Consider the following 27,756-nt stretch of genomic DNA (forward strand, 5'->3'; position numbering starts at 1 on the left):
CTATACACCTCCTGCCACCGCCCATACATGCATAGTGGCCTGCATTACCTATATACATTCCCCACAGAGTGGTTTATTTGTTATAACTGATGAACCTACATTAATATACTAGCACCCAAAGTCCACAGTTTGTGCTAGGGTTCACTTTTGCTGTTGTACATGCTATGAGTTTGGACAAATGCACAATGACACATTTTAATCCTCAGTAACTATACAAGTTATTCACCATTACAGAGGGAAATTTTTATAAACATAAACATTTTAAGAACTAATTCTTAAAATCAAGTTAATCATAATCAAATTCCTTCAACTTTTGGTGGAGTCACAAAAATTCACATTGTTATTGCCAATAACCTGTTTTCTAATGTCTCAAATTTTTTGACAGAGTTAACTGAAAGGCTTAATATTTGTTTGGGATTTTAGTTTTGTTTTGGCTAATTTTGTTTACATTTTTTAAATAACCAAATAAAATAGTCAAATTGAAATAATATTCTCCTAAATTAATCATTTGCTTAGTTGAACTAATTAACCAGTTTTAATAGTGACAGTATTATTAAACACAGTATAAAGTACCCAGATTGAAAATTAAATTTGTTCAAAATATGGAAATTCAGAAAATGTAACTACAAGTATTCATTGCCTGTATACAGCAAAATTTGTGTATCATTAATATATCTTCATCAGACAAAAAAGTAATAATACCACGGGAGCTGTGTAAGTAACCTGACAGTGTGCTTTAAAAGCTTTGAATACATGGAACTATACGGAATAATATTTATGTTACTAGACAATGTGTAACAAGGTGTGGCTCTTGAGCGCCACGTCAATTGTTATTTAGGTTCTTGAGCTTGTTCAGACATCTACCATTTCTTACAAGGATCAGGAAAGAAGCCAGACTGAGATCATGGTAGACTGCTGTTTGGCCGGGCAGAGTATCAGGTAGGTTGCTTTGGTTTTCAGAGCCTCCTTCCCTTTGCCTGACCTTCCCCAAGTGAATCTCCCACATATGCCCCCCTCATTCCTCCTCCCTCATAATCTTCCTCACACTCAAACCAGCCTCCTCACCCCTCACCTATGCTGCCTCCAGGAAATGATGGGATAGACTCACTTTCATGTATAAATAGCTGACAAAGCTTCAAATGTTATCATTCCTGAATTATATAAATTTTAGATAAACAACAAATAAGCAAAGAACAAAACATTTGCTTCTTCAATTTCAGGATCCTGGCAAATGAAGAAAGTATTTTTGCAGAGTGGTGGCAGAATAGGGTTGGCAGGGAGTGGGCATCTTCTCAGTAAAAGGAATGGGGAAGCTTTGTAATCTCACTTTAGTTTCAGAACTGCAGTAAATATTCCTATGTACTTAGGTCAGGTGAAACATTTCCCCATAAAATGTGTCTGCTAGTATTTGCTTATATCAAACAGCTGAGTAAGAGTCCAACCTACAGGTTGGTAACTTAAGCTATAATTATTTACGAGTCTCATTTTATCCTGAGTCATCCAAAATTACTGAAATCTTCAGAAAAACATTTGGTTGTCTGCTGCACATGGACGTGGATTTGTCATCTTTCACGCTTTCCCTGGTACCTGTCTCACTCAGACAACCCCAATGCCTTGGCTCATACACAAAAGAGAGGACTTCCTTTTCCTCATCCTAGTATTGTTAATAGAAGAATGAAAATAGTACCTTTGTATTAGATAAGCAAGGAACAGACCAAGAGACAAAGGGCGCGAAAATATGTGACAATTATTGACAAGCCCGACATGATGAGGCTGTTTGCTCAATCCTCCCAATACTTCATGAACTACATAAAGAAAGAGCAACTTCCAGAGCAGCATTAACCAAAATTCCAGTTCTTGTGTCTTGTCTCTGGCAATGGACATAGAAAATAGTGTGAGATGCATCTATCAGGTTTGACAGCAGCTAATAAGAGACGTTCATTGTATTTAACCTTCTATGTTTAATCATGAGCACCAAGGGTCACTGGCATTTTAGGTTGCACTGCTGTGATGTAGCTTCCTTCCTTCCTTGCTTGCCTTCCTTTCTTCCTTCTTTCCTTCTATTTCAAAACTATTTTCTATTTACTGGCTTTCCACCTCGACCCAGTGGCCCTTCAGTGACCCCTACTGTGGTTCGGTTTCCCAGGAGAGGCCACATAAACAGGGCAAGAGATCCCGGAGGCTCCCAAGAATGTATGCAGAGAGAGGTGTGTTGCCTTGGCTGGGCAAAACATTGAAAAATGAGCTGTGTGCGGAGGAGTCTAAAGGGTTCTTCCTAATCTGATGGCACTTCATTCCTACAATGGAGGCCCCACAGGTCTCAAGGTAAGAATTCAGTTAAATCACACATGGGCAGCTCTCCTGGATGAGGTACAGAAGATGTCTTTTTTTCTGAAAAACCTCAATAAATATAATTGCACAGACTAACAGTAACAAACAAAAATGATGTTTACTAGAAGGCAGGACAGTGCAGCAGGAAGAGCAGTGGCTGGGGAAGCAGGAGGTGGGCTTCTAATTCCTAGAGAGTCCCGTGGCCTCAGACATGTTGCTTACTCTGTGGCTCTGTTTGCCAGTTTATAAATCAGGTGGGCCGTGTCCCAGAATCATGGGGTTTTTATGGCTTAAACACTTCATCATACTAAGACTAGAAAAGTTGAATTAAACATCCTATGTGTATTACATTTTTATTGCTGTGTAACAAATGACCACAAATTTAGCAGCTTAAAACAACACATTTAGTATCTGATATTTTCAACAGGATGGGGGTCAGAGCTCAGCAAGGCGCTGCAGGGGCTGGAATCTAGATATGCAATCCTGGTTCTCCTCTAGAAGCTTAGCTCTCCTCTGGAAGCTCAGCTAGTGACCTGCTTCCAAGCTCGTGAGGTTTTGGCAACATTCGGTCCCTGTGGTTGTGGTACTGAAGGCCCGGGCTTCTAGCTTGATGTTAGCTGGAAGCCACTGTCAGTTCCCAGAAGCCAACCATAGTTCTTTGCCACAGGGCTTTCTCCACAGGCCCTTGGATAGCATAGCAGCTTGCTTTCTCAAAGCTGGCAAAGGAGAAAGAGAGAAAGCCTTCTAGCCCGATGGATTCTTATATAATGTAGTCACAGAAGTCACATCCCATCACCTTTGCCATATTTTACTGGTTAAAAGTTAGTCACAGGTCCCAGCCACACTCCTATGGCTGATTCGTGTTGACATGTGGCAGAGGGCAACACAATACTGTAGAGAAATTGTCCTCCAACAATTGTACTTTGTTCTATACTTCTCAGTGTTTTACAGTCTTAATATTTGGTAATTTTTAAAAATACAGGGGAAAAAAGCAGAAAAGTAGGGGAGGGGATTAAACAAGCACATGAACACCAAGATGAGGTGGTCAGGGAGACCACCTTAAAGTCTGTCTGCCACACTTCTGTATTTTTTTATTTTTTTGTAGTTTTCCCACTCAGTCTTTCAGCAGATTCTGTCAGTTCAACATGTAAGACATACCCATCTGCCACTTTTCATCACCTGCATTTCCAACTCAACCTCCCTAGTCTATGTGTTCATTTTCTCTCATTAACACTACTGCTATAATCTCTTAACTTGTCTCCCTCTCTGTTACTCTATTATGTTAAAATTTTCCAATGGGCTTCCTGTTATATGTGGAATAAAATCCAAATGCCTTACTTGCATGACCTGGCCCCTGACTACTTCTGTGACCTCATCCACTTCTGTTCACTTTTTCTCATTCCATGTCTGCTACCACCAAGTCCATTCCCACCTCAGGAACTTTGCACATGCTTTCTTCTGACAGAAATGTTCTTTCCTTAAGTCTTTACTTGGTGGTTCCTTATTTTCATCCATTCTTCACTCAAATTCTGCTTCCTCATAGACCTTCCTAACCACCTTAATCACTCTACCTGAGTTAGCTTACCCTTGTCCTACTCCAGGCATTCTCTGTCCTAATATTCCACTTTATTTTCTGCATAGAACTTACTGTCATGTGAAATATGTTTTAATTGTTCAAAATTTGTGTCCTTCACTTAGAATGCAATGTCCATGAGGACAAGCCATTGTATTTCCAACAGTCTCCATTGTCATAAACACTGAATGAAGAAAACAATGAAGAACTCCAAACTCAAATTTCAAAAATTAATTGAATAAAATTGGCTATCTGAAAATTTACTTAATTTACCTTAATTTTTGCAGTTTTCCATGAACTAATGACAGGTTTATCAACAATTGCCACCTATTCCTATCCAAGTTTTTGGAGACCATTACATTATGACACCATCCTTAAGGCAGAAAGTGAAGAGGAACTAAAAAGCCTCTTGATGAAGGTGAAATAGAAGAGTGAAAAAGCTGGCTTAAAACTCAACATTCAAAAAATGAAGATCATGGCATCCAGTCCCATCACTTCATGGCAAATGGATGGGGAAACAATGGAAACAGTGACAGACTTTATTTTCTTGGGCTCCAAAATCACTGCAGACTGTGACTACAGCCATAAAATTAAAAGTTGCTTGCTCCTTGGAAGAAAAGCCATGACAAACCTACCAGTGAACCAGCGAAACTGCTCAGTTGTGTCCAACTCTTTGTGATCCAATGGACTGTAGCCTACCAGCCTCCTCCAACCATGGAATTTTCCAAGCAAGAGTACTGGAGTGAGTTGCCATTTCCTTCTCCAGGGCATCTTCCCAACCCAGGGATCAAACCCAGGTCTCCTGCACTGCAGGCAGACACTTTACATCTGAGCTACCAGGGAAGAGCATATTAAAAAACAGAGACATTATTTTGCCAACAAAGATCCATATAGTCAAAGCTATGGTTTTTTCAGTAATCATGTATGGATGTGAGAGTTGGACCTTAAAGAAGACCAAGTGCTGAAGAACTGATGCTTTCAAATTGTGGTGTTAGAAAACACTCTTGTGAGTTCTTGGACTGCAAGGAGATCAAACCAGTTAAACCTAAAGGAAATCAGTGCTCAATAGTCATTGGAAGGACTGATGCTGAAGCTGAAGCTCCAATACTCTAGCTACCTGATGCAAAGAGCTAACTCATTTGAAAAGACCCTGATACTGAGAAAGACTGAAGGCAAGAGGAGAAGGGGATGACAGAGGGTGAGATGGTTGGATGGCATCACCAACTCAATGGACTTGAGTTTGAGCAAATTCTGGGAGATGGTGAAGGACAGGGGAGCCTGGCGTGTTGCAGTCCACGGGTTCACAAAGAGTCAGACACAAATGAGCAACTGAACAACAACAGTATTATTCTATCAACTCAATAGCAATTGTTTCCAGAAGAGAGCCCCTGCACCAAGTCTAAATATCTGGTGAGTGTTTGGGAAATAGATACCTTGAGTGATGGACTGAAAAAGGATGCACAAGCTTTAGAGCAAGATGTACAGGAGGGGTCTTCCCTGGCGGTCCAGTGTCTAAGACTCCATGCTCCCAGTGCAGGGGGTTCAGGTTCAATCCTTGGTCATAGAACTAGATCCCACGTGCTGCAACTAAGAGTTTGCACGCTGCAACTAAAGATACCACATGCCTCAACAAGGACTCAACACAGCCAAAAAAAATAAATAAAAGATGTACAGATGGCCATACTTCCAGGCATTAGGAAGAAACATCTTTTCCTCTTGTAGGAGAAATTCCTAAAATTGGTCACGTCTACCTGTAGTGAGTAACTGAAACTGATATGCAAAGGAGGTATGGTGATACGGGAAAAAGAAGATTGATCCAGGAGCCAGGAGACCTGAAATCCAGACCTCATTCTGCAGCAAAAAAAAATCCAATTTAGAATGTCGTGCATCTGCCCTGAGACTAATTTTCCTCATCTATAAAAAGACAGAATTCTGCTAGATTTCCAAGGTCCTCCAATATTAATTTTTTTTGAAATATATAAGTTCTATCAATCCATGAAAACCTATAAAAGGATAGCTGCTGAGTTGAGTTATTGACCACTAATCACAGCATCTGTAGAAAGGAAGAGAAATGATCACCAACAATAACAGTCAACAGCAACCAAAGATGGTTCACCCTGTTCCTCGGAAATCATTCACATCGTCTTTCCATTAACAGTCCTATTATAGTGCTGACACTTGTCTTTCAGCCTGGTCATATGTTACCATCTCAACAAAAACACCTGAGCCAGACTTCCCTGGTGGTCCAGTGGTTAATACTCTGTGTTTCCACTGCAGATGGTATGGGTTCAATTCCTGGTCAGGGAACTGAGATCCTACACGCCACATGACCCTCCCCCAGATAAAATAGAATAAAATAAAATAAACACCTGAGCCAAAGGCTAGTAGCTGTTTCAGCTATCCACATTGTATTCTAAAAGCTCCTTACACTCCAGCTACTCAGTTTGGAATTCTGGCAGCATGGAGAAAAAGCTTCTTTTATCTAGTCCACAGAAATAACATACTAGACAGAAAAAAGATTTACCAGTTTGAAGGCCAACAAAGTAGTTGGGTGACATAGGCATGGCTTTCTAGAAAGCTCTGGGAATCTTATTTTTCTAGTAATAATACGTGAGGGCTTCTCTGGTGGCTCAGTGGTAAAGAATCCTTCTGCCAATGGAGGAGACAGGTGTTTGATCCCTGAATCAGGAAGATCCCCTGGAGAAGGGAATGGCAACCCACTCCAGTATTCTTGTGTGAAGAATCCCATGAACAGAGGGGCCTGGTGGGCTACAGTCTATGGGGTCACAAAAGAGTCAGATACAACTGAGTGACTAAAAATAACAACAATAATATGTGGGCTATACATTAATTCATAGCACTTCAAAGTGGTTCCACTTGCCATGCTAATTTTGTCTGTCCTTCCCTAAAATTGTACTATTTAAGCTCATTTGTAGTCCATACTAAAACATTGCATGATATTCTAACTAATAGTAAAAAAGTCAATTAAAATTACTTGAGGAAAATCATCTTTTTTATTTTTATGGGTTGCCTAGTAACCAAGTGAATTAAAGAAATGCTCTCCTAAAGAATTTAATCTTCAATTTGCTTATGCTTAATTTGCTTAAGATTAGACCAGTTATGGATGTGAGAGTTGGACTGTAAAGAAAGCTGAGCACTGAAGAACTGATGCTTTCGGACTGTGGTGTTGGAGAAGACTCTTGAGAGTCCCTTGGACTGCAAGGAGATCCAACCAGTCCATTCTGAAGGAGATCAGCCCTGGGATTTCTTTGGAAGGAATGATGCTAAAGCTGAAACTCCAGTACTTTGGCTACCTCATGCGAAGAGTTGACTCATTGGAAAAGACTCTGATGCTGGGAGGGATTGGGGGCAGGAGGAAAAGGGGATGACAGAGGATGAGATGGCTGGATGGCATCACCGACTTGATGGACGTGAGTTTGAGTGAACTCTGGGAGTTGGTGATGGACAGGGAGGCCTGGCGTGCTGCAATTCATGGGGTCGCAAAGAGTCGGACATGACTGAGCAACTGAACTGAACTGAACTGAGACCAGTTATAAAAACAACCTACAGTAGTTTCCTCAAAGATAAAACTATCAATGCAGCCTTCTTGAAGATAGCACTGTGGTTTGACATAAATAATAGACACTGTGAAAACAAACAGGAGAAACTGACATAGAGAGACTGACAAAATCTGGCAGACAATGCAAAAATAATGCTTCTCAGGAAAAAGAAGAATAAACTTGCTTTTTAAAAAGCCATTGAAAACAATTCTAAAATAATAAAAAGGCAACAGTTTTATTTCACAGTCTCCAAATATTTCATGACTGTGTCATTGGAGTTTCTGATTCCTTCCAATGACCATCTTCCTCTGCCTCTGCCCTCATTTCTAAGGCTCCAAAGTGTGTACAGACCACCCTGGTGAGGTTGATGGTGAAGATGTGGAAGACATTCCCCTGCAGGCTTCAGTCTGCCATTCATGTGCTAATGAGAAACTATGGCAAAGTATATGAGGCCTGAGAGAAAAATGCAAGAAAAATTACATGTATAGAACAGTCTTTTGGACTCTGTGGGAGAGGGAGAGGGTGAGATGATTTGGAAGAATGGCATTGAAATATGTATAATATTATATATGAAATGAGTCGCTAGTCCAGGTTCGATGCACGATGCTGGATGCTTGGGGCTGGTGCACTGGGACGCCCGGAGGGATGGTATGGGGAGGGAGGAGGGAGGAGGATTCAGGATGGGGAACACATGTATGCCTGTGGCGGATTCATTTCGATATATGGCAGAACCAATACAATATCGTAAAGTTTAAAAATAAAATAAAATTTAAAAAAAAAAGAACAAAAAAAGTAAAAAAAATAAATAAAAGTGCAAAAAGCAAAAAAAAAAGAAAAATTACAAATATAACACCTTCCCGCTTCCCTGGTAGCTCAGCTGGTAAAGAATCTGCCTGCAATGCAGGAGATCCTGGTTCGATTCCTGGGTTGGGAAGATCTCCTGGAGATGGGATAGGCTACCCACTCCAGTATTCATGGGCTTCCCTGGTGGTTCAGATGGTAAAGAATCCACCTGCAATGCAGGAGAACTGGGTTCAATCCCTGGGTTGGGAAGGTTCTCTGGAGGAGGACATGGCTACCCACTCCAGTATTCTTGCCTGGAGAATTCCCATGGACAGAGGAGCCTGGTGGGCTACAGTCCATGGGGTCACAAAGAGTCGGACATGACTGAGCGACTAAGCACACATATGACTCAGACGACAGAGGAAGAAAGAGAAGGGGATAGATGTGGGGAGAGGGCATAAACATGAACCGGCCTGGTCATAAAAGCCTGTGTTGGCAGTGAGAAGTCATGTGAAGTGTGTGTGTGCTTTAATTACTACCGGGTGAGCAGATCATAGCCTCCACCTTCCTGTTCCTTTTGCCTATGTGTTCACAGATCAGTAGCTGAAAGTGTGAGACAGATGTTCTCTTCCAGAGGATCATTTCCAAATCACAGGTCATTCATCACATGGAATGATTCTAAAACACTCTAAAAGGTTACAATTTAATATCCCCATCAAATTAAAATGCCTCAACCCTCTCCTAAGGGCATCAAGCACTGTTGCCATGGTAAAAATGCTGACGCTGGAGGTGGGGGCTCCACCGTGATGATGTGGTTATTTAAGGCTGTAGGAACCCACTGCCATCTGTGCCCCAAATTATCTGGATGTTAAGACTGTCTCAAAAGATCTAGAATGTGCTGTTGTAAAACTCCCAATTTCTGCCTTCTAGATCGAAGACCTAGAATTTGTTTTTGTCCAAAAAGAACCACTTCTAAGAGTCTTTTACTCACTTAGCTGTGCAGCAGTAGGCAGAAATTTCCACCATCTTTCTCTGCGGCCTGGATTCCAAGTCATAGAGGTGCCAAGGGGCGAGGGTGAACAGGTCCCTGCTCTGTGAAGCATATCTGAGATCGAGTCGTTTAACCAACTCTGGGTTCATGCTTCCGGGTTCATGCTTAGACCAGTGACCTGGCAGCTTGACTGTGTTTCTAAGAGAAGAGCTGAGAGAAGGAACAGCAGTGTTTATTTTCAAGGCCACAGTGAGGGGGTAGACAGTGTCTGAAGGCCTGCTTAGGCTGTGGGAGCAGTTGACCTTCACAAAGGTCACTAGTGATGAGGAAGCAACATGCTGTGAGGCCAAAAGGCTGAAGTGGGAGAATCTAAATTCTTACTCTGCAGCATATGTGTTGTGGTGCTTTGGGACTCTCCTGGTGGTATTTGCAGAAAGAAATCAGAGGAATATCGGACTCGGGCCAGTCACATAGGTTGAAAGTTTGTGTCATGAAAGCCTATATACAAAGGGGGAGTTGTGATCTTAGTCACAGGTTGGAGAGACCGGGGACATATAGTCCAACATATATACGAAGTTCCTTGACAGCAGACATCTCTGTACCTTAGTTTATCTACAAATATGGGTAAAACGTAGGTTTGAAGATTAAATGCATGTATGATTTATACAAACATAAATTTTATATTTAAATTATATATAAAAATATGTTATACTTGTATCTTATTGTGTTTATGATATATTGTTGTTCAGTCACTAAGTCACGTCCGACTCTTTGCAACCCTGTGGACTGCAGCATGCCAGGCTCCCCTGTCCTTTATTATTTCCTGCAGTTTGCTCAAAATCATATTCATTGAGTCAGTGATGCCATCCCAGTCATGTCATTCTCTTCCGCCCTCTTCTCCTGCCTTCAATCTTTCCCAGCATCAGTGTCTTTTCCAATGAGTCGGCTACTTATGTAAAATTTTATATCATGCAATACATATTTCTCTATGAAATTAAATGACATATCTATAAAATCATTAAGTATCTGGCCACAGTTAAGAGATAAAAAATAAGTAGTAGCATAAAAATTTATATATTTACCCCCCAGCACGGAAGGAAGGAAGGGAGGTAGGAAGAGAAGAAAAAAGAGAGAAGAAGAGAGGGATACACGGATGGGAGAAGAAAGAATGAATGCAGCAACTGAAGGGCAAATATTCCCCTGATGTGTTTAGAGGACAGCGAATGTGCAGGGAAATATTCTTAGCGAAATAGTGCAGAAAGTACACGTGTAACTAAAACAGCTCCACACGACACCGATTAATCCACTTATTTTGGACTGTGGCCAGTCCACATAACACTTTAGCGCCTATACCCACAAATAGTTCATGACTGACAAGAGCTGTGCAACAGGAGCACAGCCAGGGCACCCCAGACCAGAGGGCCTGCCTGGCCCTCTCACTGGGGCAGGCCTGTGTTTCCAGTCTCTGACGTGGGTCCGGGAGGCAGCTCGTGGGAGAAAAGATGATGGGTCTTCGACTGAAGGCTCCACGTCACTAATCCCCTGGTCAACATACTCCAAGGAATTCTCAAAAACACCCAAAAGGGAAACGAGCTTCATTTGAGCAAGCAAATGGGAGTTCAAATAATTTTGATTTATGTATTAAGAGGAAGGACAATCGCAGAAGGCTGGAAAATATAAGGCCCTCCAGCTACCCTTGGGTCATCTTCAGTGTTCTAACTCAGTTTCCTTCTCAAGATTCCAGAGTTACATCATGACTAAGTGTAATTCTCTAAAAGCCTGACAAATGCTAAATTTGCTAAAACCAATCTACTTTCTTTACGTGAGGAAGAGAAGATAACTATTTGTAACTGGAGTCCTTACACGTTTAGTACTTCTTTGTAACCCCAGAGAATGAAGGAAAGGAGCTCAGAAAGAGAAGAGAGCTAACATTTAGTGAGCACCTGCTAAATTTCCTGGAGAAGCAAATGGCAGCCCACTCCAGTAGTCTCACCTAGAGAATTCCATGGACAGAGGAGCCTGGCAAGCTACAGTCCATGGGCTTGCAAAGAGTCGGGCGCGACTGAGCGACTAAGTTTCAAGTGCTTTCTAACCTTCGTCCTCATTTAATCCATAGCAATCTTCTGAAGGAGGCTTTATAAATCCTGTTTTGTAGGTCAAGAAATTAGGGCTCATGTTAACTCATCTGCCCAAGATTATAGTGTTTCTCATGCTTGAGTAAATAGTTGTTGTTATTGTTTAGTCACTAAGTCGTGTCCGACTCTTTTGTGACTTCACAGACTGTAGCCTGCCAGGCTCCTCTGTCCATGGGATTCTCCAGGCAAGAGAGACCCTGGAGTGGGTTGCCATTTCCTACTCCAGGGGATCTTCCTGACCTAGGGATCAAACCTATGACTCCAGCGTTGCAGGCAGGTTCTTTACCACAGAGCCACCAGGGAAACTTTAGTAAAAAAATTTTATAAGAATCATCAAGAATATGCCAAGTCCCTCGTTTAAAACATATTGATCCAAGATATGTTTTTAAAGGACTTTTTGGTTGTACATTACAACTGTGAAAAAAATATTTTACTCATGTAAGGGTAAATAATAATTTTAAATATCACCATGGAACTAAAAACACACACATACCACAAAATCGGAGAAGGCAACGGCACCTCACTCCAGTACTCTTGCCTGGAAAATCCCATGGACAGAAGAGCCTGGTAGGCTATAGTCCACCGGGTCACTAAGTCAGACACGACTGAGCGACTTCCCTTTCACTTTTCACTTTCATGCTTTGGAGAAGGAAATGGCAACCCACTCCAGTGTTCTTGCCTGGAGAATCCCAGGGATGGTGGAGCCTGGTGGGCTGTTGTCTCTGAGGTTGCACACAGTCGGACACGACTGAAACAACTTAGCACCAGTAGCAGCAACCACAAAATACAAGGACCTGAAAATAATGTCTTTAGACCTCTAGGTGTCCACAGATTCTTGAGAAATATTATTCTCTCTTTTACTATATTCTCATCATTTCAGACATCCATGAAAGAATTGGATGGTGCTCTATACCATAATAAGTAGAATGTTCCATCATTAGAACTAATTTCTAAGCTTACAGTCTGCCACCTGACATAAAAATCCATGTTCTTGATTTCTAATTTGCAGACAAACTTGTACAATATATATTTGCCATCTTTGCAAAGCTGTGTCAAAATGAGTCAGCCTCAGAAAACCAAAGTCATGACACCCTCATGCTGGCTAAGGCCGTTATTTTTGGACCTGGTTTTCCCCCAGGATGCAACCTGCTCCCACGAGCATGTTCAACTGGTCTGAACAGCCTGAGACTCTTGCTGCCAAGTTGATCTGGCCTTTCTGCCCCTCCTGTCACAAGTCTCCTGGCTCTGGGCTCAGTTTGAACAAACCAGTTATGACTGGCTCTCTATATCTCTTACCCCTGTAAAAGAATTACATACATAAATTCCAGGGTTCAGTTCACATGTTGCAAACTTAAGCCTAAGAACAAATGGGTCCCTTCAAACAAGAATTTCCTTTACCCCAGAAACTGTGCCAACCACCACAACAAAGATGTGACTTGGCCATCTTCCAGGACTCCAAGATGATACTTTTCGGCACTGCTGGAGACAGACATCATAGCTGCAAGCAAAAGATCTATGTGGATAGGTAGAAAACACATCGTGTGAAACAAGCCCCAGGTCAGTGCCTTCTTAGGAATTCAGACTTTATCGTCTTGAATTGCTCTTGTAGATATTCATTAACACCTTTTTAAAAAAATACCTGTGACACCTAGATGTTAAATCACATTAAAGAGAACACAAGTAGAATTATTTCTAACTGGGAATCTGGCCCCTTCTCCATTTGATATTTCATTTGCTCCCCTTTTATAGAACTAATTCAAGTGGACCGAAGAACCTGATCTAGTAGACATTTGAATTACAGAGAACCTAGGTGAACTAACTTAGAGAACTATTGATAACATTTTTAACATGCACCTATTGCCGGTTGGGGACTAATTAGGCTGAATGCTTTACCTACCTATCTCATTGAATCCTCATCAGTCATGTAGGGTAACTATTACTGCACAATCCTAAAATCTCCATTTCACCTAGACAACCAAATACTGCAGGGCAGGGGAGCTCTGGAATCTGTCTATGTGGCCTTAGGAGACACAATAGAGGGGAACTGATGGATTTGTCTTGAAGCTACATAGCAAGCACAGTTTTGTTTTTTATTTTTTAGCATTTTTATTGGAGTGCATAGTTGTTTTACAGTGTTGTGTTGGAGAAGGGAATGGCAACCCACTCCAGTGTTCTTGCCTGGAGAATCCCATGGACAGAGGAGCCTGGCAGGCTACAGTCCATGGGGTCACAAGAGTCGGACACGACTTAGTGACTAAACCACCACCCAGCGTCATGTTAGTTTCTGCTGTACAGAAAAGTAAATCAGCTCTATTTATATATTGATTGGATATTTAGTTGTAGCTGGGAGAGGAGGCTGAAAGTGGTGTGGAAGAACTCAGTGACCCCTTCCCCAGTCCTCCAGACTGACCTGTGAGTAGTACTGCTGCCTTGAAGACAGTGAGAACCAGCGTGCTGGGAGGACAGGTCCACCATGGATCTTAGGATACACATGCTAAAAACGCCAAAATACACATGCTGAAACTATAGCACACACATGCTAAAAACTGTAGGATACGCATGCTAAAATACACATGCTTAAACTGTAGGATAAACATTCTAAAAATGCATGTAATAACTTTTAAAATAAAAAAAAGGAAATAGGAGAAAGTCTAAATTGCATTTTTCCCAAAGGAAAGAGCTGGTCATGATACTGTAAAGACACGCGGTTTTCACAGCAGAATGGGAACTGTGGCTCATGTTCCCCAAGGGTATTTTTTCAGTTGCTTTCCCTGCATTACCGAACAACTTACTTTCTGACTTAGGAGATCTTTTCCATCTAAAATGTCAGGACATACCAATTCAAAACATGGTGTCAGCAGAAAATGAAGTCCAAACTATTTTTTTTTTCCCTCTCAGCATTAAGAGCTGAGCCAGCTGTTCTCATGTGCCCACTTTGGCAGGGAAACTGGACGCAAGTTTGTGGAAGAGAAGGATTGGTGTCAAGGTTCACACGGGCCTGCAGAGACCATGGTGTTTTCACGTCGCATCGATTTCCACATGAATACTGGAAACCTCACTAAGTGATTAAAACTACAAAAGATTTTGGATTATACATGATTCTTGGACCTCTGTCTAGGGAAAAAAATAAACATTAAATCAGTCCTGTACGACATTTCATCTCTTGTTTTAATCCTGGCAGAGCAATTTACAAAAAAATGCATAGCTAATAGGTTTCTTTCTTCCCCTCCCTCCTTCCCTTGTCTCTTCCGTCTTTTCTTCCTTTCTTTGAAACAGAGTCCCAAACCATAAATGTATTGTCCAATACCCACATACTGATTATTAAGTTAGTTAAGAAAGACGAAACCAACAAAAAGTTTTTTTCCCTAAATACTGAAGTCCAGCCAGTGTCTGAGTTGTTTTCGGTTCAGGGCGTGTTTGTTTCTGATCAGTGTGAGTCTGCAGTCTTTGGGACTGCAGTTGATATGTGGCACACGTCACTGGAGGTGTCAGATAGTGAGAGTCCCCAGCCTGTGGAAGGCTGAAGCATACAAGGCCGGATCTCCTCTCTGCTCTCTACCAGCCAGCTCCATTTCCTGCAATTCTTTTCTCCTGTGAGTCTTTGTTATTTTGCAATGTTGACCAAAAATGTCAAGATTGTTTGCTATCTCAAATCCCAAAATACCCATGACCTTAAATAGAGCATAATGATTTCTGAAAGGGAAATGGTAGCCTTGATGGCAAACTTTATATAGTCTTTTCCTCCCACGGAATCAGAGCTATCTTGAAAGAACAATTTAACAAAAATGTTATGTATTACTGGGGAGTCAGATAATTATAATTTGAATAAGACCCAGTTAAATCAACCAACTGAAAAATGTTAACTTCAAACTGCTAGGTTGGATTAGGAATAGATTTCTAACTTCTCCTCTCCTTTCCCCCAATAATAAAATATGAGGCAATTATGAGGCAATTATAAAATGAGAAACTTACAAATGTTTATCATCTCAAGCAAAATCTCAAGGATAGTTTAAACATTCACCAAAGGCAGGCAAATCTATAGCGAGAAAGATGAAGCTGCTGCCCACTTAGAAATATTAATAAAACAAGGTATCAAACCAGGAGCTGGCCCTAGAAAAGATTTTGAAATGGGAGTACTTTTTTACGCTTGTCTCCCTGTGTTGCGGGGCTGTGCTCTCCACCCTCTTAATTGCAGCCCTTCCCCCTTGCCCAGCTGCTGGGTAGTTTGCACAGGTTCCTGCACACCGCTCAGCCCTCTCCAGAGCTACTCTCAAGTAGGGATCATGGAAGAAGATGTCAGTCAGTATTTCACCACTGGGACAGTTTGAATAAAGTTGTTAATCTCATGAAGTGTGTTTTGAAGATAAGAAGAGCCTTATTCATGGAATAAAAGGCTTTTCTTTGTTAAAAGAGCTCTCAGCCTCGTTGTCCAGGTTTAGGATTGTGGCAGTGGCGCAGGTGGAGGATTCCCTATACTCCTCTTCAGAATGACTTCTGTTCTTAGGTAGATCCAGGCCCAGTGATGGCAATGAGTCTACATAAACATGCCTTAGACCATCTGCATTTGAGAGAACTGTGTGTGTTTATGACACTGGTACTTTGCAAGCTTCCATTTCCCTGGCAGTGTAAAAACATCTTTTACAAACTGCCTTTTCTTTAAAACAAGGGTAGTAAAGCTTTCACCAAAATGTTTTCATAGTCAGCAGCCTCCTAATAACCAGGAAGGCAAACAGAGAGGGTCTTGTTTCCCCATTTTACAGACTGAGAAATCAATATTCAAAGAAACTAAAGACCACGGTAAGGGTCAAAAGAATCCGAGGATTCTCAGAATTCTTTCCTTTGCAAGGGACCCTAAACATAAGACTCAGATTCCTGGATCCCACTTCTAAGAGGCCTGGAATAGGCCCGGGAACCCACATGGCTATAAAGATTTCCCCAGCGATTCTGGTGCTCAGACAGGTTAATTGAACAGGCAAAAATAAGCAGGTGGGGAAGCAGAGGAAAGATGACACAGCATGGATCTTCTGCAGTCACCTCCTCAGTCAGCTCTGTGTTCAGTTGGATGGGTCTTCGACAGAGCAGACCTCAAAAGGGTAGAAGAGAGATAAAAAGAAAACAGAGAATGCAGATTTGGTGAGAGAGCAGAGAGCTGAAGAGTAATTCCTAATTTGTAGTGTACAGTCCTATATATACAAAACATTGATTCAGATTCTCCCAGCACACCAAAGGAAGGAGTCCAGAGTTGCTATATTGATCCTTCACACAGTACTAGGGTAGAAAACCTAGGGAAACTCCTTCCAGAAACCCAGAGAGTCACCTTGGAGAACTGAAACCCCTTACCTTCAATCCACTGCAGAGCCACTCCACATTTGGAAAGCACAGAATGCTCTCCTTCATGCCAATGCTTTAGAAAACATATATCTTCAAGTCATCTGTTGGATTGTGTTAGATTCGAAAAGTAAAAATCATCCTGAGAATAAAAGCCACTCAACAGCAGGAAGTCACCTGCACGGTGGTTTTTTCAATCAGTTAACAGTGTTTTTGCCCCAGGGAGAAATCTGATGAAGAGCAAGGAACTGGGTGCCAGACTGCCCAAGTTCAAACCCCAGGCCCACGACTTAATAGTATGTAAGCTAGAGCCAGTTACTTTACCCCTCTGACCTTCAGTTTCTTAGGGCCACTGTGAGGATTAAATAGGTTATTCTTGAACAAAGACAAGCACTTAGTCAACGTTATTTATTAGGTCTTACAATTACTATGCTTAGTTTTAACAGGTAATAAGAAAACAATAGAATGTTGTTTCAATTTTAATGAGACATATAATCAGCAAATCTATCAGTTAGTGTTCTCCAGGTACAAACACTATAAATCTACCCTGGCTAACAAAAGAAAGTTTTTTGGGAACTTGGAACAAATTGTATAGCTCGCAGAATAGAAGGCAAGTTGAAGAACCAGGTCTGAGAAAGGAAAAGACCCAAGCACTTGTGGAAGTTTAGGTGCCAGGAACCAGCTGGCAGCCTCTTCAGGGCCCTGACCTTGGGATGAATGAGCCACAGTCATTACTTCAAATGGTGTGTTGCTTCTTTAAGAGTCAAGTTCCAGAGCATCTATTGGCCCAGTTGGGGTCATATGTCATTCCCTGCCTAGGAAACAATGAGACATTCTAAGTAAAACTCCCACTAAGACTCCAAGGGAAAGTAAGGAAAATCAGAGTACTGTTTACCAGATGGAGAGATGCAAAGAGGACTGGTGTCCATCATTTTACCATCTGGTTATATTCAAAATAGTCTTTTCTACAATGGTTAGTTGGAATATGCTTACACTTTGCTTCCCTGGTGGCTTAGATGGTAAAGAATCCGCCTGCCATGCAGGAGACCTGGGTTCGACTCCTGGGTTGGGAAGATCCCCTGGAGAAAGGAATGGCAATCCACTCCAGTATTCTTGCCTGGAGAATTCCATGGACAGAGGAGCCTGGTGGGCCCATGGGGTGGCAAAGAGTCAGACATGACTGAGCAATTAACACTTATTTTTCACTTTAGTTGGAATCTGCTAACATTTTGCAACAGATACCGAAATATGTGTGATAAAGTCCTCTGGCTAGCCCCAAAAGGAAGGCAGTTTAACTTACAAAGTTCCAGAAACATTAATAATATTCTTTAGTCAAAGCTCCTCGAAGATTCTTAAGCTTGACCTCAAAATTTAAGCCCTTCGCTTTCAAACCTATGTAAGTATTGAAGAAAACAGGGTTAGGAGCACGTAGCCAACCTGAAGGCCCTGGGCACTGGCCATATTAATTCCATATTGATGTAGCAAGGTAACAACATCACTCATTATCAGAGAAATGCAAATCAAAACCACAATGAGGTACCATTTCACGCCAGTCAGAATGGCTGCGATCCAAAAGTCTACAAGCAAGAAATGCTGTAGAGGTTGTGGAGAAGAGGGAACCCTCTTACACTGTTGGTGGGAATGCAAACTAGTACAGCCACTATGGAGAACAGTGTGGAGATTCCTTAAAAAACTGGAAATAGAACTGCCTTATGTCCCAGAAATCCCACTGCTGGGCATACACACTGAGTAAACCAGAATTAAAAGAGACACGTGCACCCCAATGTTCATCGCAGCACTGTTTATAATAGCCAGGACATGGAAGCAACCTAGATGTCCATCAGCAGATGAATGGATAAGGAACCTGTGGTACATATACACAATGGAGTATTACTCAGCCATTAAAAAGAATACATTTGAATCAGTTCTAATGAGGTGGATGAAACTGGAGCCTATTATACAGAGTGAAGTAGCCCAGAAAGAAAAACACCAATACAGTATACTAACGCATAAATTATGATGATAACAATAACCCTGTATACGAGACAGCAAAAGAGACACTGATGTATAGAATAGTCTTTTGGACTCTGTGGGAGAGGGAGAGGGTGGGATGATTTTGGAGAATGGTGTTGAAACATGTATAATATCATATATGAAATGAGTCACCAGTCCAGGTTCGATGCATGATACTGCATGATGCTTGGGGCTGGTGCACTGGGATGACCCAGAGGGATGGTATGGGGAAGGAGGAGGAAGGAGGGTTCAGGATGGGGAACACGTGTATACCTGTGGTGGATTCATGTTGATATATGGCAAAACCAATACAATATTGTAAAGTTAAAAAAAAAAACATATTATACAACAAAAAAAAATAAATAAAATTTTTTAGGAAAAAAAAATAAATAATACCCCCAAAAAAGGGTGGGCAGGGCCTGGATTCTGTGCCTCATTGGAAATAGCAATAGAAGCTTCCAAAGGGATATAAAGTTTTCGAAAAGTTAAAACTTGACTCAATTAATACATCTTAAAGATTTTATTCAACTCCTTAATTAATGAGAGAACTAGGAAACTGGTAAAACTGGTGCACAGAGCATTTTGAGGAAGAATGTGAATATGATTTCTAGTTTAAATATTAAACTGGTGACTGTCTCACATAAAAATGATATCTTAATCCCCATAATCATAGGACTGCCCTTTACACTGGACAGAAATCATTTGCATTTTTACTGGAAACAAATTTATAAATAAACATGTAGCTTCCCAAAGTCTGAGCCTTTAATCAATAGAAGAGTGAGCTTCAAATACAGGTGCATGCCTCAAAAGTAACTAGGGAATCCTTGATGTGAACTAGGGCTGGAGGAGGACACATGTTCACTCCCCTGCATATTTTTTTTTTAAAACAAGGGGATGTCAGCAGAGAAAACAAGGGTTCAGTGGCAAGAAAAGTGCTCTGATTGCGAGGGTATCACAGGTAGAAAAGGTCTTTGCCCAGTGTCAGGGGACAAGAGGAGAGGCCTTTCATGCATTATACAAGGAGTCAAGAACACACGTCAGGTGTTCTTGAAGGAAAAACTGTAATGAACGGTGACAAGTCGTGGGTGGGTACTGTATAAATAAAGAAGACCACTGAAAGGCTTGTGTGGATTACACACTAGAATAATTGCATTACTAAAATGTTTTGGTTGATTAAATACCCTTGCTATGTGTCTGCTGCTACTCAAATTTTACTGTCTACTAATGAATTATTTAGGCTTCTCTTCCTTTCCGGATGTAGAAAGCATTTTTCTTTCTTAGCTCTTTTAGGTTTTTAAATTTCTAAAAATCAGTCTTTTGTCTTTTAAGTCCTTTAATTGAAGGACAGAACAGCAGAATTACAATAATATCTGCTTTAAAACTACCATTGTAAGTTTATTATCCTAGAACAGAAATGTCTTAATATGTAGGAAGTCATATTTCTTGAGACATCAAAATGGAATGAATTTTTACTTTTTAGAATTGCTTTCTTCTGCTATTTGACACAAGGAATGGATTAGATGACCTATAGAATCCTTTACTTTATTGCAGTCCCAGGGTTCTATATCAACTAAATTTCCCAAATAGTCATATAACACATTTCAGGGTTAGATGGTTAAAACTGTACACTGTGGCAGATTCGAGTAGCTCATCTTTTAAATTTCCTGTTATCAACACATTTAAAATATAAAATATGTGTAAGAACATTTACCATACTTTGTCAGCTAGCTAATAGGTACCTCAAGAGCTGGAACCCTGTCATCTTGGGCAAATAAAGTGTAATATGATGCTTAGAATACTGTAGATGTTTAATAATTATTTTTAAGTGAATTAATTAATATTGTTAAATATCCAGAGATAGATATTTTCATTAGAAAAATTAGTAAAATTATTGTGTTGCTAACAAGTGCTCAGTCGTCCCTGACTCTACGACCCCATGGACCGTAGCCCAGCAGGATCCTCTGTCCATGGGCCTCTTCCAGGCAAGAATACTGTAGTGGGTTGCCATTTCCTTCTCAAAATTATTGTGTTAGTCTCCCCAAAATTGAAAAATCACTCTGAGAATATTGACAAAGTGCATGCTTAAAAATTTATCGTTTCCCATTTAAGACTAGTTTATATTTTAGAATATGTAAAAGAAAAGACAGAAAATAAAATCCTTTGCTATTAATCACTGCATGACAGGTAAAGCAATGACTCAAATATTATCTGTCTATATATACACATGTGGATTTCCCTATAGTCAGATGGTAAAGAATCTGCCTGTAACACAGGAGATCCAGGTTCAATCCCTGAGTCAGGAAGATCCCCTGGAGAAGGAAATGCAATCAACTTCAGTGTTCTTGCCTGGAAAATCCCATGGACAGAGGGGCTTGATGGGCTACAGTCCATGGGGCCACAAAGAGTCAGACATGACTAAGTGACCAACACACACATATATGCACATAACTGAATCACTTGGCTGTATGCTTGAAACTAGCAGAACACTGTAAATTAACTATACTTCAATAAAAAATTTTTAAGGAAAAAAAATGGATAAAGAGCAAGATCCTACTATATATTCAATATCTGTAATAACCTATAATGGAAAACAACATGAATATACAGTAGGATCTTGCTGTCTATTTTATTATTTTTTCTTAAAATAGTTTATGTTTTAGAATATGTAAAAGAAAACACAGAAAATAGAATTCTTTGCTACTAATTGCTATGTTATATGTAAAGCAATGACTAAAATATTATGTCTTATATATATTTGCTATACATCAGAAGCTAACACAATATTGTAAAGTAACTATACTTCAATAAATAAATTAATTTAAAAATTAAAAAATTCAAAAATTTCAATAATAAAAATAAATTTAAAAATTACTAATAGAGTTAGACGTCTACACAGTAATCTTCTCCAAGATGTTTCTTCAGCATATTTCAGAGCATCTAAACTATCTTTTACTATGTTTATATCTCATTTATTCCCGGTCATTATCTGCAACTATCACAAAATTAAGAAGTTTTTTGTCTATTTTTTTCCTGGGTTTTTTTTTTTTTTTTGTCTAAAAGTAGTAAAGAATTAATTTCCAACCTTTTGGGTCATAGTTCTGGGGGAAAACATTATGCTCCTCTTCTAAAGCTATTTAAGTTCTGCTTTAACACCCTTTCAATGTGTGTCTTCTGGAGAGCCATTTTAAAATTAAAAGCAGATGGTGAAAAAAATTCTTTGTCTGAGACTAAACTATAAAACTTCTGGAAGTCTAATTGTGGTTAGGTAAAACAATAAAATTTCATGTTAAAAGCTGGCTTCCAGGAAAATGATTTCATTTTGTTTGGAAAACGCTGTCAGAATTCATCCTGATGCGCTCAGGCAGTGTATTTATAAACTATCTATTTTCTTGCTTTTAAAGAGGGACATAGAGCATGAAATTGGGGGAGGGGTGGAGAATGCACTTTTGGGTCTACAGAAAAGTTCCTAATCCGTTCATCCAATAAACACTATTTTCGTCTTCAAGACATTGTTTCGGGTGCTGGTGATAATTAGTGAACTAGATACACAAGTGCCCGGCCCTGAAGACTTTACAGTCTCATGGCTGAGACAGATAATAAACAAGTAAACCAACAAATCAAACAATTCAGTTTTGATTGTGGACAGTAACATGAAGGAAGTAAAAAGAGTTCTTAATAAGTAGTAATGGGGAAAGAGAATCACTTTATTTTTTTTCTTTTCTTTTCTTTTTTTAATTTAATTTTATTTAACTTTACAATATTGTATTGGTTTTGCCATATATCAAAATGAATCTGCCACAGGTATACATGTGTTCCCCATCCTGAACCCTTCCCCCTCCTCCCTCCCCATTCCATCCCTCTGGGTTGTCCCAGTGCACCGGCCCCAAGCATCCAGTATCCTGCATCAAACCTGGACTGGCGACTCATTTCATATATGATATTATACATATTTCAATGCCATTCTCCCAAATCAACACCAATACAGTATACTAATGCACATATATGGAATTTAGAAAGATGGTAACAATAACCCTGTATACGAGACAGCAAAAGAGATGCTGATGTATAGATCAGTCTTTTGGACTCTGTGGGAGAGGGAGAGGGTGGGATGATTTGAGAATCACTTTAGATAGGTTCATCAGGAAAATCCTCCCTGCACAGCTATATTGATCAGAACTCTTTGCATTCTAAATAACAACTACAAAAAAACAAAACAAAACAAAACAAAACAACAGCAACAAAAAAAAACATGGCTTAAAAAGAATTTATTGCCTTGTCTGGGAATATGCCTCATTTCCTGCAGGGTTTGGTCTAGCAGCTCAAAGTCCTTCCAGAAGATTTTCAGCCCGCCTCCCATCTGTGCTTTCCTCACTGATGGAATCATCCAGAGGTCCTCCACAGTCACTGCTCTCCACTCCTTACCCCAACTCTCCCCTCCTACAGGAAGACACAGATATGCTTCCATTCCAGAGTGTAACTACCGTTCAAGAACCTAGAGGAAAAGGAAGTCTCTTTCAAACACTTTCAATGAATAGGAATTAAATTTTCTTTCTCAGAAACCCTAATAAACATCTTCTCACATCTTGGCTCTGCCTGGGTTACAAGCCCATCCCTAAAGCTGTCACGCTGGCCCAGGTAAAGGAATATGCTTATTGACTTACACCAGTTGGGACCACACCTAGAGCTGGCCATGGGCTCCATCCCACCTAAGCCTCAAGCTTAAAAGTGGGATCAGGGTGGAACTCCAGAGGAAAATTGGGTCACTCTTTTACCAAAAGAAGGATGGATGGATGCTGGCTGCAAAACAACCGATGCCTCTATAAGGAGGTCACCTTTAAACCGAAAGCTGAAGAAGCCAATCGTGTGCTAAGTCAATAAGGCAGGATTCCATGCACTGAAAATAATGAGTTGAAACATCCAATGCAGAAAAGAAAGAGGCATCTTCAAGGCACAGAAAAGTATGCTGCTGCTGCTAAGTCGCTTCAGTCGTGTCCGACTCTGTGTGACCCCAGAGACGGCAGCCCACCAGGCTCCACTGTCCCTGGGATTCTCCAGGCAAGAACACTGGAGTGGGTTGCCATTTCTTTCTCCAATGCATGAAAGTGAAAAGTGAAAGTGAAGTTGCTCAGTCGTGCCCGACTCTTAGCGACCCCATGGACTGCAGCCTACCAGGCTCCTCCATCCATGGGATTTTCCAGGCAAGAGTACTGGAGTGCCATTGCCTTCTCCGACAGAAAAGTATAGGTATTTTATAAATACATAAGCTAAGATACTTTGATCAAGAACTCAACTAACTACAAAAGGTAACTGCTTTGAATTTGCTTTCCCATAATCAGATATTGCCCCTTGTATAAATAGTTGACATGAGCTACTTCAATAGTACAAGACCATAATATGTCACAGAGCCTATTTGCAGCAAGATTTTTTGGTCTTTTTACTATGATTATCAGGGCTTCCCTAGCAGCTCAGACGGTAAAGAATCTGCCTGCAATGCAGGACCCCTGGGTTTGATCCCTGGGTTGGGGAGATCCACTGGAGAAGTGATTGGCAACCCACTCCGGTATTCTTGCCCGGAGAGTTCTATGGACAGAGGAGCCTTGTGGGCTACAGTCAATAGGGTCACAAGGAGTCAGACCCGACTGAGCACCTAACACTTTCACTTTCACTGTTATCATAAAAAGATAGATGGTAGGTAATAGAATACATATAAAATACGTAATTATAAGAAGATCAAACTGTCCTATGGCTTACATTTTTTCACTTGCTGCTGCTGCTGCTAAGTCGCTTCAGTCATGTCTGACTCTGTGTGACCCCAGAGATGACAGCCCACCAGGCTCCCCCGTCCCTGGGATTCTCCAGGCAAGAACACTGGAGTGGGTTGCCATTTCCTTCTCCAATGCATGAAAGTGAAAAGTGAAAGTGAAGTCACTCAGTTGTGTCCAACTCCTAGCGACCCCATGGACTGCAGCCCACCAGGCTCCTCTGTCCATGGGATTCACTTAGGAAAGAAATATATTCCTCTATATCAATATTCATTCATTTATTTAACTAACAAAAATTTAGTGAGCTCCTACTACATACTACATGCTATTCTAGGCACTTGAGATAACATACATTTAGATGAGTAAATCTTCATGCCTAATAAAAGGAATTTTTCTAACTCAAACTGATGACTTAACTATGCCTTATGTAAACTTTGCTTTGTTGACTTTAGGAACCTGAACTTTCTCACTTGATACGGGCCAGTATAGTTAGAAAAGAAAGACTTCCTTGGAGGGACAAGTATCAGTAGGACTCTAACAGAACCACTGGCATTAGGTCCTCAGAAACAGTGCATTTTGTTGCATATTGCACTTCCAAGACCAAATTGATCCTGTTTTATTACCACTTTCCTCCAACTGGAGGGTCAGGGGGTATACAGGAAGGATCCATTGTAGCCCCCTCAGATCAAAGGTCATAGGATTTCCTGGTCCACCTCTGAATTCTAAACACAAATAGGAGAGGAAGTACAGTATAAATTAAAACACGTAACTTCAGAGTTAGAGGAGACATAAAAACTCAGTTAGTTCCTGTCTTTTATTTTCTATATAAGGAAACCCACAAATGATGCAGAGGTCCTGATAATCTGTATTCAAGTAAGCACTTGGTTTATATTAAATTATTGAGTCATATTTCCTCACTAGCCTTTATGCTTAAGATTACAGAGCATGCAAATCGGGTGCTCTGTGACGACCTAAAGGGGTGAGATGGGGTGGGAGATGGGAGGGAGGTTCAAGAGGGAAGGGACATAATGTGTACCTATGGTGATTCATATTGATGTATGGCAGAAACCAGCACAATATTGTAAAGCAATTATCCTCCAACTAAAAAAATAAATTTTAAAAATTTACAGAGCATGACAACTGAGACAGTATGAGAATTCCTAACCAGATCCCCCTCTTACACAAGCTATTTGATAGTGAGGTCAGGACCTCAACCCAGACAATCCAACTCCAGAGACAAAACTCTCAATTACCACCTTCTCTGCCACTTATAAATGGTGACCTTTGCAAACTTCACCTCCCTAAACCTGTTTCCACATCCCCAAAAGAATTCTTCCCTCACGGGGTTTTTGTAATTATTGATCAGACACATATAATACGTTATCTAGAACTTCAGAGAATCTGAGATTTCACCCTCCTTTCAAGTTAACAAGTTAGTCGTGGAGGGTGGCAGAAGCCACGAGACTCCTGAGACAGAGCAATGAACAGTTTCTTGCTCCTAGGAATAGTAGTACCAGAATATGAGCATTTGCAAAAGTTCCCTCAGCTCTGATTCTGCAGAGAAGAAGGCCAGGTGCCACTTACGAATGCAATGGGTTATGTTACAGAAGAGGAACCTCAAATATAGTGAACTGAATTATTTTACAATGGGCAATAAACCTGATTTCCGCTCAGGTTTTTGTATGAATTCAAGTTCAGTTCGGTTGCTCAGTTGTGTCTGACTCTTTGGGACCCCATGGACTGCAACATGCCAGGCTTCCCTGTCCATCACCAACTCCTGGAGCCTACTCAAACTCATGTCCATTGAGTTGCTGATGCCATCCAACCACCTCATCCTCTGTCGTCCAATTCTCCTCCCACCTTCAATCTTTCCCAGCGTTAGGGTCTTTTCCAATGAGTCAGCTCTTCACATCAGGTGGCCAAAGTATTGGAGTTTCAGCTTCAGTCCTTCCAATGAATATTCAGGACTGATTTCCTTTAGGATGGACTGGTTGGATCTCCTTGCAGTCCAAGAAACTCCCAAGAGTCTTCTCCAACACCACAGCTCAAAAGCATCAATTCTTCGGTGCTCAGCTTTCTTTATAGTCCAACTCTCACATCCATACATGACTACTCAGAAAACCACAGCTTTGACTAGACAGACCTTTGTTGGCAAAGTAATGTCTCTGCTTTTTAATATGCTGTCTAGGCTGGTCATAGCTTTCTTCCAAGGAGCAAGCATCTTTTAATTTCATGGCTGCAGTTACCATCTGCAGTGATTTTGGATTCCAAGAAAATAAAGTCTGTCACGGTTTCCATTGTTTCCCCATCTATTTGCCATGAAGTGATGGGGCTGGATGCCATGATCTTCACTTTCTGAATGTTGAGTTTTAAGCCAACTTTTTTACTCTCCTCTTTCACTTTCATTAAGAGGCTCTTTAGTTCTTCCTCGCTTTCTTCCATAAGGGTGTTTACTTGTTTCCATTTCTCTTAGGTTAAGACCTAGGGGTAGGATTGCTGGGTCCCATGGAAAGTCTATGTACAAATACCCTTGAAGATAGTCAGGAACAAAGGCAGGCAGTGCCTCTGCTTGCAAGACTTGCACAAATGTGAGAAACCAGTTAGACAGCATACAGTAAGTGTTCAATAAAAAGTATTTATTACTGTAAAAAACATTGTTGCCTAAGACTAGCACTGGACAAGCCATGAGGGCATCTATTCACTCCAGGGAAAGAATCAAGGCTCCTCGAGGGATGTTATTTCCTACCTACTTTCTTTCCTTTAAGTTGAAAGCATCATTCTAATGGGAGATATCCATTATGGGTAGAAAGGAAAATTTCCTAGGAGATCACAAATATAAATCAATAGATAATACCAGGTTGATACTTTCCTGACATTTGATTTCTGTAATACTTCCCCACATAGAGCTGCTTAGTCAAGTGACAAAGTTGAGGATGCCTCTAATTACAAGTTATAAGCTTCAGCTCAACCCATACTCATAATCTTATGTTCCCAGCTGCCTGCAGACAGCAACCTTCTGCTCATGCCCATGAAATTCCAGCCTGCTCATGACCTTCCATTTCTGCCCAACCGGTTTGGGGCATGCTTAGCCACATATATGCATTTTCATGTCCATACATAAACATATACCCTGCCAGTTATGCTTGTCTGGCCAAACCCTGAATGACGCAGAACTTAGTACCAGAAATGGTTCCAGGGGAACAGAATTTAAGGATGGGTTCTTTGAATCAGTCCTGGGTTTTCTGGAATTGGTTTGGAATGCTCTAATATAATTAGGCTA

General features: G+C 40.7%; 1 long non-coding RNA gene across 2 annotated transcripts; it reads left to right on the top strand.

The window, feature by feature from the left end:
* The first annotated feature begins 865 nt into the window (after nt 1–865).
* Nucleotides 866–14,511, top strand: LOC138984670 (uncharacterized). 2 transcript variants are annotated; one of them, XR_011461921.1, is made up of 4 exons: nt 866–939; nt 2,147–2,325; nt 12,777–12,930; nt 14,272–14,511. It is a non-coding gene; the product is annotated as an uncharacterized lncRNA (long non-coding RNA). The 2 variants fall into 2 exon arrangements; XR_011461920.1 differs by lacking the exons at nt 12,777–12,930; nt 14,272–14,511 and adding an exon at nt 4,192–8,097.
* The last annotated feature ends 13,245 nt before the right edge of the window (nt 14,512–27,756 follow it).

Source organism: Bos mutus, chromosome 2 (assembly GCF_027580195.1).
Source record: "Bos mutus isolate GX-2022 chromosome 2, NWIPB_WYAK_1.1, whole genome shotgun sequence".
NCBI lineage: Eukaryota > Metazoa > Chordata > Mammalia > Artiodactyla > Bovidae > Bos > Bos mutus.